This window comes from Triticum urartu, chromosome 5A (assembly GCF_056163025.1).
Source record: "Triticum urartu cultivar PI428250 chromosome 5A, HENAU_Tu73, whole genome shotgun sequence".
NCBI classification, from domain to species: domain Eukaryota; kingdom Viridiplantae; phylum Streptophyta; class Magnoliopsida; order Poales; family Poaceae; genus Triticum; species Triticum urartu.
Genome location: NC_141877.1, coordinates 80,211,280 through 80,220,909, shown reverse-complemented (window position 1 = coordinate 80,220,909; position 9,630 = coordinate 80,211,280). Strand labels below are relative to the sequence as shown.

At 49.8% G+C, this 9,630-nt stretch overlaps 1 pseudogene; it reads left to right on the top strand.

Moving 5' to 3' along the window:
* Window positions 1–3,387: 3,387 nt before the first annotated feature.
* Window positions 3,388–9,630, top strand: part of LOC125506220 (UDP-glucosyltransferase UGT13248-like) — a 72,850-nt pseudogene continuing 66,607 nt past the window's right edge.

Below are 9,630 nucleotides of genomic sequence, written 5' to 3'. Positions count from 1 at the left end.
TCAGCCCGATCAGTTGTGTTGGAAGCTTACTAGATCTGGGGAATTCACAGTCAAGTCGATGTATATTGATGTCATCAATTCTAGTGTGATTCCTACTTCCAGACATGTTTGGAAAGTTAAGGTTTCTCTGAAAATTAAAGTGTTTATGTGGTTTGTACATAAACAAGTCATCTTAACGAAAGATAATTTGGTTAAGCGAAACTGGACAGGATCTACTAGGTGTAGTTTCTATGATTGGGATGAAAATATCAAGCACCTCTTCTTTGATTGCCTGTTGGCGAAGGTCTTATGGCGTTCGGTGCAAGTTGCCTTTAACATTACTCCTCCGAATTCGGTCAGGTCATTATTTGGAACGTGGCTTGTTGGGATAGAGTCCGAAACAGCTAGACAAATTCGCGTAGGAGCGTGTGCGTTGTTATGGGCAATCTGGAACTGCAGAAATGATTTGGCTTTTAACAGAACAACAACTATTCATTTTTTGCAGATTTTATTCCGGGCTACTGCGCTAATCCGTATGTGGTCCTTACTCACTCCGACGGAGGCCAGGGAGCGTTTGGTTACTGGATCTCTCTGGTGGGAGATGGTAGCGCGGGATATCTTCAACCGGTTTGGATGACGGTCATGTAATAGGATAGGCGACTAGTTTACCTATCTATCTTATGCCAGCCGGTTGTGGTTTTTGGGCCTTATTTGTTTTTGTTGCTTTTTGTGAGCCAATTTTTTTTTTGGAGCACACTGCAAGACTCTGTTGAACTTATTTATTTATTTATTAATGTGGCCGTATGCATCTTTGTGATGTAGAAGCCGGGGAGTCCCTTTTCGAAAAACAAGGAATGGATTTCCTGTTTGATATTGAATCCGTGTTAATTAGTCTCAAATTTGGACTGAACCATCTGTGTTGCTGGCCTGTTGCAGTTCAGTTTTTGCAGGTTTCTACATTTCTGTAGACAACGTGTTTGATGTAATTCAAGAAGGCTGCAGATCCTTGTTACTGAACTGATATATAAATTCATGCTCTATTCATATTTTGGAATTAAATTAGTTCCACAAATAATAACAGTCAACTCATATTTGTCTCATGCATAGATCTAGCATAGTTCATTCAACCGTTATGTGTTTGCAACACCATAGAGGATAATAGGGGATTATTATTGTGTGGCTCTGGAAACATACTTCGACGATAACACCGCTGGACAGAAGGCACGAAGCAAGGAGGTACATCTACTGGTGGGTTTATGCATAGGCTCAATAGCAAGAGGCACATATGAAGTATGCAAGTGATGTACCTAATAGACTATCAGTGCCCAGCTTAACTATGATCCAATATTCTATAAAAAAAAACTTTAATGAATCTTTGTTGAGCGATACAGCACTTGAAAAAAGAACACTGATTTGGCCTGGGACAGAGTACTCGAAAAGACATTGTTTTGGTCCGGAACTTTGAAAGTAGTGAGAGCGAGAGCGAGATATTCCCCCTCCCACCGTCACCTCGGCAGCGCCCGGCCTGCTCGCTCCCGCGGCCGACCTCTCATCGACCATGCGTCTTTCTTCTGCTGTGTCATCAACACTATCTTCAAGTGCAGGCTGTGTATGCACATATAAAACTTGAAGGAAAATTGAATGTAAATATGTAAAAAAATACTTTATTCATCCCTAACAATTAATAGCCAAAACAGATGGACGCAGCAACGCGCGCCATCAATGATCTAATGTGTCCATATATCCCTGCATTTTTAGAGGACATGATCAATTATTCTCTATTCCTTTCATGGGAAGATAGGATTTTTTTTCTGACAAAGAGTGGATTTTTTTGTTTAAAATGTAACATTAAAGGGATACAAACATAAAGAGCATGCAACTAGCCTCTGCATAGATAAAATGAACACAATCAACACCAATTCACACCCGCAGAAAACCACACTAGCAACTAGCAAAATCAAATAAGATCGTAGCTATGCCATGGTGAAGAAAAGATAAAAAAACAAGCGATCAAAACGGTGATCAACAATCTACGAAAACAACCACAGCACTAACCATCTCTTGACATCACCTGTACTACGAGAAGGTTCTCCAACAACAATGCCTAAAGAGAGGGAACGGTGCTCATGCGCCATCGTCGCTGAATCCAACCACCGCCGAAGAACATGTCCAAACAAATCTGAGCAATGTCTCAGGTAACTGAAACCAGAACCTAGTCGGTGCTATTGGCGTAGAATTGTTGGATCGGTAGTGGTTAGGAATTCAAGAAAAGCTCGAGGCTCGTGAGCCACTCGAGATCGACTCGTTTTTTGACTCGACTCGAAAAGAAACGAGCTGAGTACAAACACTTTCTGTAGCTCGGTCGAGAAACGAGCCGATCTTGAGCCAATGCTTGCTCGCTCAATTTTAGCTCGATAGCTCAGCATAATATCATTATGTTAAATTATCATGCCATATATCAAATGAAAATAGAATAATTTATTATCATTTATCTCGTGTAGGATTTATCTCCATTTTATTTACAAGCAAATATGGTACATCGGGCCGTGTGTTCAATATTTTGTTGTTTCTTGCAAAGGTTCCCGGCATATGTATCTTTATTTTTCTTTTCTTTCATTCATTCATGAAGACCACAGTATGCAGTTCGTCCAAGAGAAGATAAGCTCTCCCCAGCGCAAAGAAATGGTCGTACCTTTAATTGGAGTAAGCCTTTTTTCACTTTCACGTCATCTAGTTGGAATGATAGTTGTAGATTTTGTAATTTTTATCGTCTCATTTAGCTCGAAATTAGTTCGAGACTGACACGGGATCGTTATAAAATGAGCACGAGTCATGTTCTACATCTCAATTTTAAGCTTCACTCAGTTTGAGCTCGCTCGAATTTTAATATAAGTTGAGCTGAGCCAAGTCAAACTCGCATTGTTTGCAGCCCTAGTAGTGGTGAGCTACATTGCATTTTAAACTAGTAGTATCTGAAAATTGGGTGCCGCTGTTGGTGTAGGACCAGTGTCATCGCATACTTACCGCACTCGAGTTGATGGCGATGGGGTGGAGCTGGAGCGCAACTTCTTCTACTCAAGTGTTTCCGAGTATACCTGGCCAAACCTCGGGCTGGGCCGGGCCTAGCCAAGCCCGAGCCAAAAAACCTGGGCCCAAGCCCGGCCCGGCCTGGCCATCGGGCCTAGTTTTTGGGCCCAAGTCCGGCCCGTACATGCAAAAGCCCGCCGGGCCTCGGGCCGGGTCTCTTTAGAAAACTGTAAAAATGACGGGCCCGGGCCTGGCCCGGCAAGTCACCGGGCTCAAAATCTAGGCCTGAGCCCGGCCCGGGAGCAGCGTCGGGTCGGGCCGGGCCGGCCGGGCCGGGCTGCCCATGGCCAGGTCTATTTCCGAGTGATTGACTCCGTCTTTTCCCCTGGGGCTGGGCGGGAACAACTTGCGCGTTGCTTCAGTCGCCACCAGACAGGAGCATAGCAACAAATCCGACCATCCTGCTCCAAGAGAAATCCTGCGCGTCACTCTGTTTCCATGCCTATAAAATCCACCGAAAGAAAGAAAGATCCAGGAAACACTACCACGTTCGTCTCCACCCGCCACGTGCTCTCCTCCACCCCGCCCCCCGACGCGCTCTTCCGCGTGGCCGCCTTCTCTGACGGATTCGACGCCGGCGGCTTCGCCTCGTGCCCGGACCCTGCCGAGTACTTCTCCTGGCTGGTGGCCGTGGGTCCGAGACGCTGCGCGAGCTCCTGCTGTCGGAGAAGGCCACCTCGGTGTGCGTGCTCGTGTACGACTCGCACCTGCCGTGGGCAGGGCGGGTGGCGCGCGCGGCCGGCGAGCCCGACGCGATGTTCTTCTCGCAGCCGTGCGCGGTGAACGTCGTCTATGGGGAGGTGTGGGCGGGGCGGCTGGCGCTGCCGGTGACGGACGGGCGTGAGCTTCTGACGCGCGGAGCGCTGCGCATGGAAGTATGGAGAATTTTTTTTTGAAAGTGATGAATTTTATAGCAAATTCAGAAACTATACATCTTAATGCATAAAAATCAAAATTATAACCCCGTCAGCATCTGTCGGCCTCCCGTTGACCGAAATAAGCTCTTCAGCTTCCCGCTGACCGAAGAATGACCAACTGAGCCGAAGATAGTAGCTTCAGCTTACTGTTGGCCGAAGAGTGGTCTTCGGCTTCGTGAAGACCGAAGAGTGCCGGATCTATCCAGGCGCTTTCCTCGCTGCAGCTGCACTTACGCTGGTTGGCTGTTTCCTGCCATATGCATGCAACAGCCTTTACTCATGGATATGGACTCGATCTCACATGCATGTAGCTACACGTACCTGTCGTTCCATCCATCGATCTCACATGGCATTATCTAATCACGCCCAGCTGGCTGTTGGTGCTACTGTATTATCTAATCACCTGCAACATGTACTAATGCATGTGCACTAGTACGTGGCTATAAGAGCAACTCTAATCGGCCGACCCAAATCGTTCGCGCATGGCTGTTTGGGTCGAAACGGGCCAAAGCGCCTACCTAATGCGCGGAGCTAAACCCAAAACGTGTATGCTTGGTGTTTGTCTGGATGCATTTAGGCCCAAATTTGCGCCTGGTTTGCGTCTACACTGACACAAAACGGACACGTCACATGTTCTCTCGCTGTCTGCCGCGGCCCCACCTGTCGGCCGCTCAACCACCGCCCGTGGTCATAGTAAATGCGGCAACCTACCTCGGGGCCCGCTTGGCAGTGGGTGGAAGCCACTGGTCCTCGTCCTTTTTAATCCAAGCGTGTGGCGGGCCGGCCTCATCCACTTCCCTCCCCCGTCCACATCTAGTGTAGCTTGCCCCCTTGCCAGCGATAGGCAAACCCTTGGGCAGCGCCATGGGCTTCTTCAGTGGCAAGGGCAAGGCCACGTGCCTCCTCCTCTCCCGCCACTGCCACCGGCTCATCGACGCGGTGGGCCGCCATGGGTGCGCAAGAACCTGCACATCCCAGTCCACCTGGCACGGTGGCACTAGCAGTACCGGCAGCCACTCCCGTACCCAGATGTCAGCCTGTCGCCTGTCGCACGGCTGGCATCTGGACCCGATGAGGGAGTCCTGAATTAGGAGGTCCTCGGGTGTCTGGTCTATTCGATATGGGACAGACTGATGGGCCGTGAAGACAAAGCAGAAGATTATCCCCCGTGTCCGGGTAGGACTCCTATGTGTGTGGACAACAAGGTTGGTGTCCGGGTGTACTATTTCCTTTCTCTGCAAACCGACTCTGTACAACCCTAGGCCCCTCCGGTGTGTATATAAACCGAAGGGTTAGGTCCGTAGAAGGGGAGAAGATTCATAGGCTAGACAACTAGGGTTTAGCCATTACGATCTCGAGGTAGATCAACTCTTGTAACCCTTATACACACACCGAATATAATCAACCAGGACGTAGGGTTTTACCTGCTTTAAGAGGGCCCGAACCTGGGTAAACATAGTGTCCCTATTGCCCCTTGTTACCATCGATCTTCAGACACATAACTTGGGGCCCCCTATCCGAGATCTGCCGATTTTGACACCGACATTGGTGTTTTCATTGAGAGTTCTGTTGTGTTGTTGACAAAAGAATCGATGGCTCACCTCGTCATCGACGACGACGCTGTTTCCGAGGAGACCTTTCTCCTTGGTCAACTCTTTGTGTTTGGCGGCTTCGTGCTATGTGCCAACTCGGCCAGTCACCTTGAGCAGGTCGGCAGCTACGCCCCTGGTCACCAAATAAGGTATGGAAGTTTATACGACATTGTCGATATCCGAGGAGACCTGATCTTCGAGGGGTTCACGGCCTTGGCCGCCGCTCCCCACCCACACGAAGGAGGCCCTTCGGATCTACTATAAGATCCCGTCCAGGGGTCGACGCTCATGCCCGCCCCGGCCTTAGATCCGGGGCAGACCACTTCGTCCGAAGACGGGAGGGTGAACCCCACCGGACTCTCTCCCATCACGGAGCTTCTAGTCGGAGACCCAGATGCGACCACGCCGTCGGCGGACCCGGAGTCAAACAGGACTCTTCCCGTCATCAAGAAGCCGGACTCACCTCTGGACAACAACTCCAAACTCTCGAGGTCTGCGTCCTTCGGGCTCGGTCAAGTGCTTATCGCCGAGCCTAGCTCCGCAGATCCTCAGACGCATGTGCAGCTCTCGTTCTTAAACGAAACACTGGATTTAATACAATCGCTCGCCATCATGGAAGTATCGCCTCCGAACTACGCCCAGCTTGAACTGGGGGCTCAGAGTAGGGAATTTTATCTCCCACCCACTGTCGGTGTCAAAACCGACGGATCTTGGGTAGGGGGTCCCGAACTGTGCGTTTGAGGATTGAAGGTAACAGGAGACGGGGGACACAATGTTTACCCAGGTTCCGGCCCTCTTAATGGAGGTAATACCATACTTCCTGCTTGATTGACTTTGATGAGTATAGGGGTTACAAGAGTTGATCTACCTCGAGATCGTAATGGCCAAACCCTAGATGTCTAGCCTGTATGATTTGTGATGATCTCTACGGACTAACCCCTCCGGTTTATATAGACACCAGAGGGGGAGTTGTACAAAGTCGGTTTACAGAGAAAGGGAACCACACATCTGGCTGCCAAGCTTGTTATCCACGCAACGGAGAGTCCTATCCGGACACGGGGGAGAGCCTTCTATCTTGTACCTTCACGGCCCATCAGTTCGGCCCATGTCACATAGCCCGACCATCCGAGGACCCCCTACTCTAGGACTCCCTCAGTAGCCCCCCGAACTTTCCTTCAAATGACAATGTAGTATTTGGCGTTATGTCTTCGGCTTTGCAAGGTGGGTTCTCCATTACACTTCGGTTTGACGATAGTCCGGCATATATTAAATAACATATTCTATTGATTCTTTGTTTTCGTCGCATCGGCTTCTGCGCGTCAGATGAAGGCGAACGGCCTAGGTGTTTTTTTACAAATAACCCCTCGACCATGCAAGGAAGGCGTCTATTTAAAGAGATTAGATCTCAGATGCCATTCCACACCACGGGAAAAATCCTTAGAACTCTCCATTTGAAACTTGTCCAAACATGACCGGCGCTCCAGGCTCTTCTTCACGCCCCCACGGCTATCAAAAAGGCGACTGGGAAAGCTGCCCAGTATCCTGTGCCCATCTGAGTAAACTTCACACGCAGGGATATCTTCCTTCCGCGGATCTAGTCTCCGTTCGGGCTGCATTAACTGCCTACAATGGCGAAGCTCTGGCAGAGAATTTCCCTAATCCTTCTAAAGAGGAACGGGTGTGATTCGTTTCCTTCCTTCTGAGGGGCGTAGGATTTCCTATCAACCCATTCCTCAGAGGTCTCCTAGAGTATTACGGCCTCCAACTGCACAATTTGACGCCAGGCTCCATTCTACACATCGCCGGCTTCGTTGCCCTTTGCGAGCTGTTCTTAGGCTGTGAGGCTCATTCGAGCTATGGCGGAAATTTTTCTGCCTCGTCCCCCGCTCCTAGAAGGGATCTATATTCGAGGTGGGCGGTGCAGAAGTATGGCGCATAGCCAGGACAGGATACCTATTTGGCACTCCGAAGAAGGCATACGAAGAGTGGCCCTCGGAATTGTTTTATATCGAAGACGTCGTTCTTCCGGATCCAATCCGGCGCGGTCCCCCCGAATTCACCAGTGCTCCTCTGAAGAAGAGCTCCAGCTGGCGTCCCCGAAGCCTCGAGGAAGAAGACAGTGCGGAGGTCGCGAGGTTGGCAAGCAAAATCAGAGTGCTTGCCCACTCCGGGCTGTCTATAATTGAGGTAATGGCGATCTCAATAACGCGATGCGTTCAGCCACTCCAATCCAGAGGCTTTCCTATGTGGAATTACAACGGGGAGGACGATGCATCCCGTTGCCTACGCCAGGGTCCAGACAACTTTGCTGCTCTGGCCACCATCTTAGCAGACCTTTACAAAGGGGAGAAGGAAGACTTCAGTCGCTTGAAATGTCGGCAAGGCTTTTCCATGTATAATCCCATCGACCGGGTGAGTTTTTTTATTAGTGACCCCACTTAATTTCTTTCCTGAGTTATACTAGCCGATTTTAACTCGGCTACTTTTAACAGGAGTGGAGAAATGTCGTCGAGGGGGTATACAGCCTCGCTCCGTAGCCAGAGGACCATGCTCGAGACATGGATCCCAGATATGAAGAAGATCCGGATATATTTATAGAACTCAAGGAGGGGATTTTCTATTAGGCGAGCTATGACGGTACGGAAGTGGCTATTATAGCCGATTACCCCAGTCTTCTCCCCTCCTCCCAGGTAAGTACTTAGGATACATCTCCTCCAAAAGAGTTTTACCCTCGCGCCTCACCCACCACACTGTCTCGTGCTCCGAAGGGGCGGCGCTCGTCTCGCAGAGCTATATCAGAGGCGTCTTCCAAGAAGGTGACTGTAACACCCCAAGACCGATGTGCCAGGTGTCGTCCAGTTATTCGCTGTTGTTGCCTTGTCATTGCTTGCGTGTCTTGCATTGCATAACATGCCATCATGTGCATTTCATTTGCATACATGTTCGTCTCTTGCATCCGAGCTTTTTCCCCGTTGTCCGTTTTGCAATCCGGCGCTCCTATGTCACCCGGTGTCCCTTTCTACCTTCTTTTCATGTGTGGGGATTAAACATTTCCGGATTGGACCGAGGCTTGCCAAGCGGCCTTGGTTTACTACCGGTAGACCGCCTGTCAAGTTTCGTACCATTTGGACACCGTTTGACGCTCCAACGGTTAACTGAGGGACTGAAAAGGCCTCGTGTGTGTTGCAGCCCAACACCCTTCCAATTTGGCCCAAAACCCACCTAAACGCCTTCTATCATCTAGAGCGTTCGATCACGATCCCGTGGCCGCAAACCGCACCTCATTTGGACACTCCTAGCTCCCTCTACCTATATATAGGTGCCTCCCCCTTCATTTTCGCGGTTGAAACCCTAACCTCCTCCCTCCGCGCCGCCGGACATGTCCGTCCGCACCGGACGCGTCCACCGACCACCTCACTCCGGCGAATCAGCGCCCGACACGTCAGCCTCGCCGTCTCCTTCACCCAATCAGCGTGCGCCACCTCAGCCGGTCGCGCCTCCCACCGCCGCCGCTGGCCCTGCAGCCCATCTAGGGCCCTCCTGAGCCCGTGGGAGCCCGGATCCCGCCGTACAAAATCTTTATCATATGTTTGTTCCGGCTTATTCTGCAAGCCAACCCTTTGTTTTTGTTTTGAGTTGTGGTATCCGAGTTGCTTCAGAGACAAATGTTGATTCCATACCTTCTCTAAGCGGTGTTCTCATATTCCGATGTGAATACTAATCCTTCTTGATCATCAAGATGGTCTAATCAATCCTTTTCACCGGTGTGCTTCTCTCCAAGTGGATCCGGTCATTGCAACATCCGCAAGATCAAGTATCAGTTCTTCTCAACGGTGTTTGCTTCATCCGTTCCTAGTTGTCTTTGTTTTCCCACCCACCCACCCTTTTTCTTCAAGGACCCAGATTTCTTAATCACTATCCATCTTATTGATGCGAGGCCTCTTCATTCCTTTTCCGTCTATGCTCTTACCCAGTGGTTTCCATGAAGATGTTCTACTAGCTCGTCATTCTCCGTTCTCTTTGTTCTCCGGTGGAACCAATTCAAGCTTTGTTGA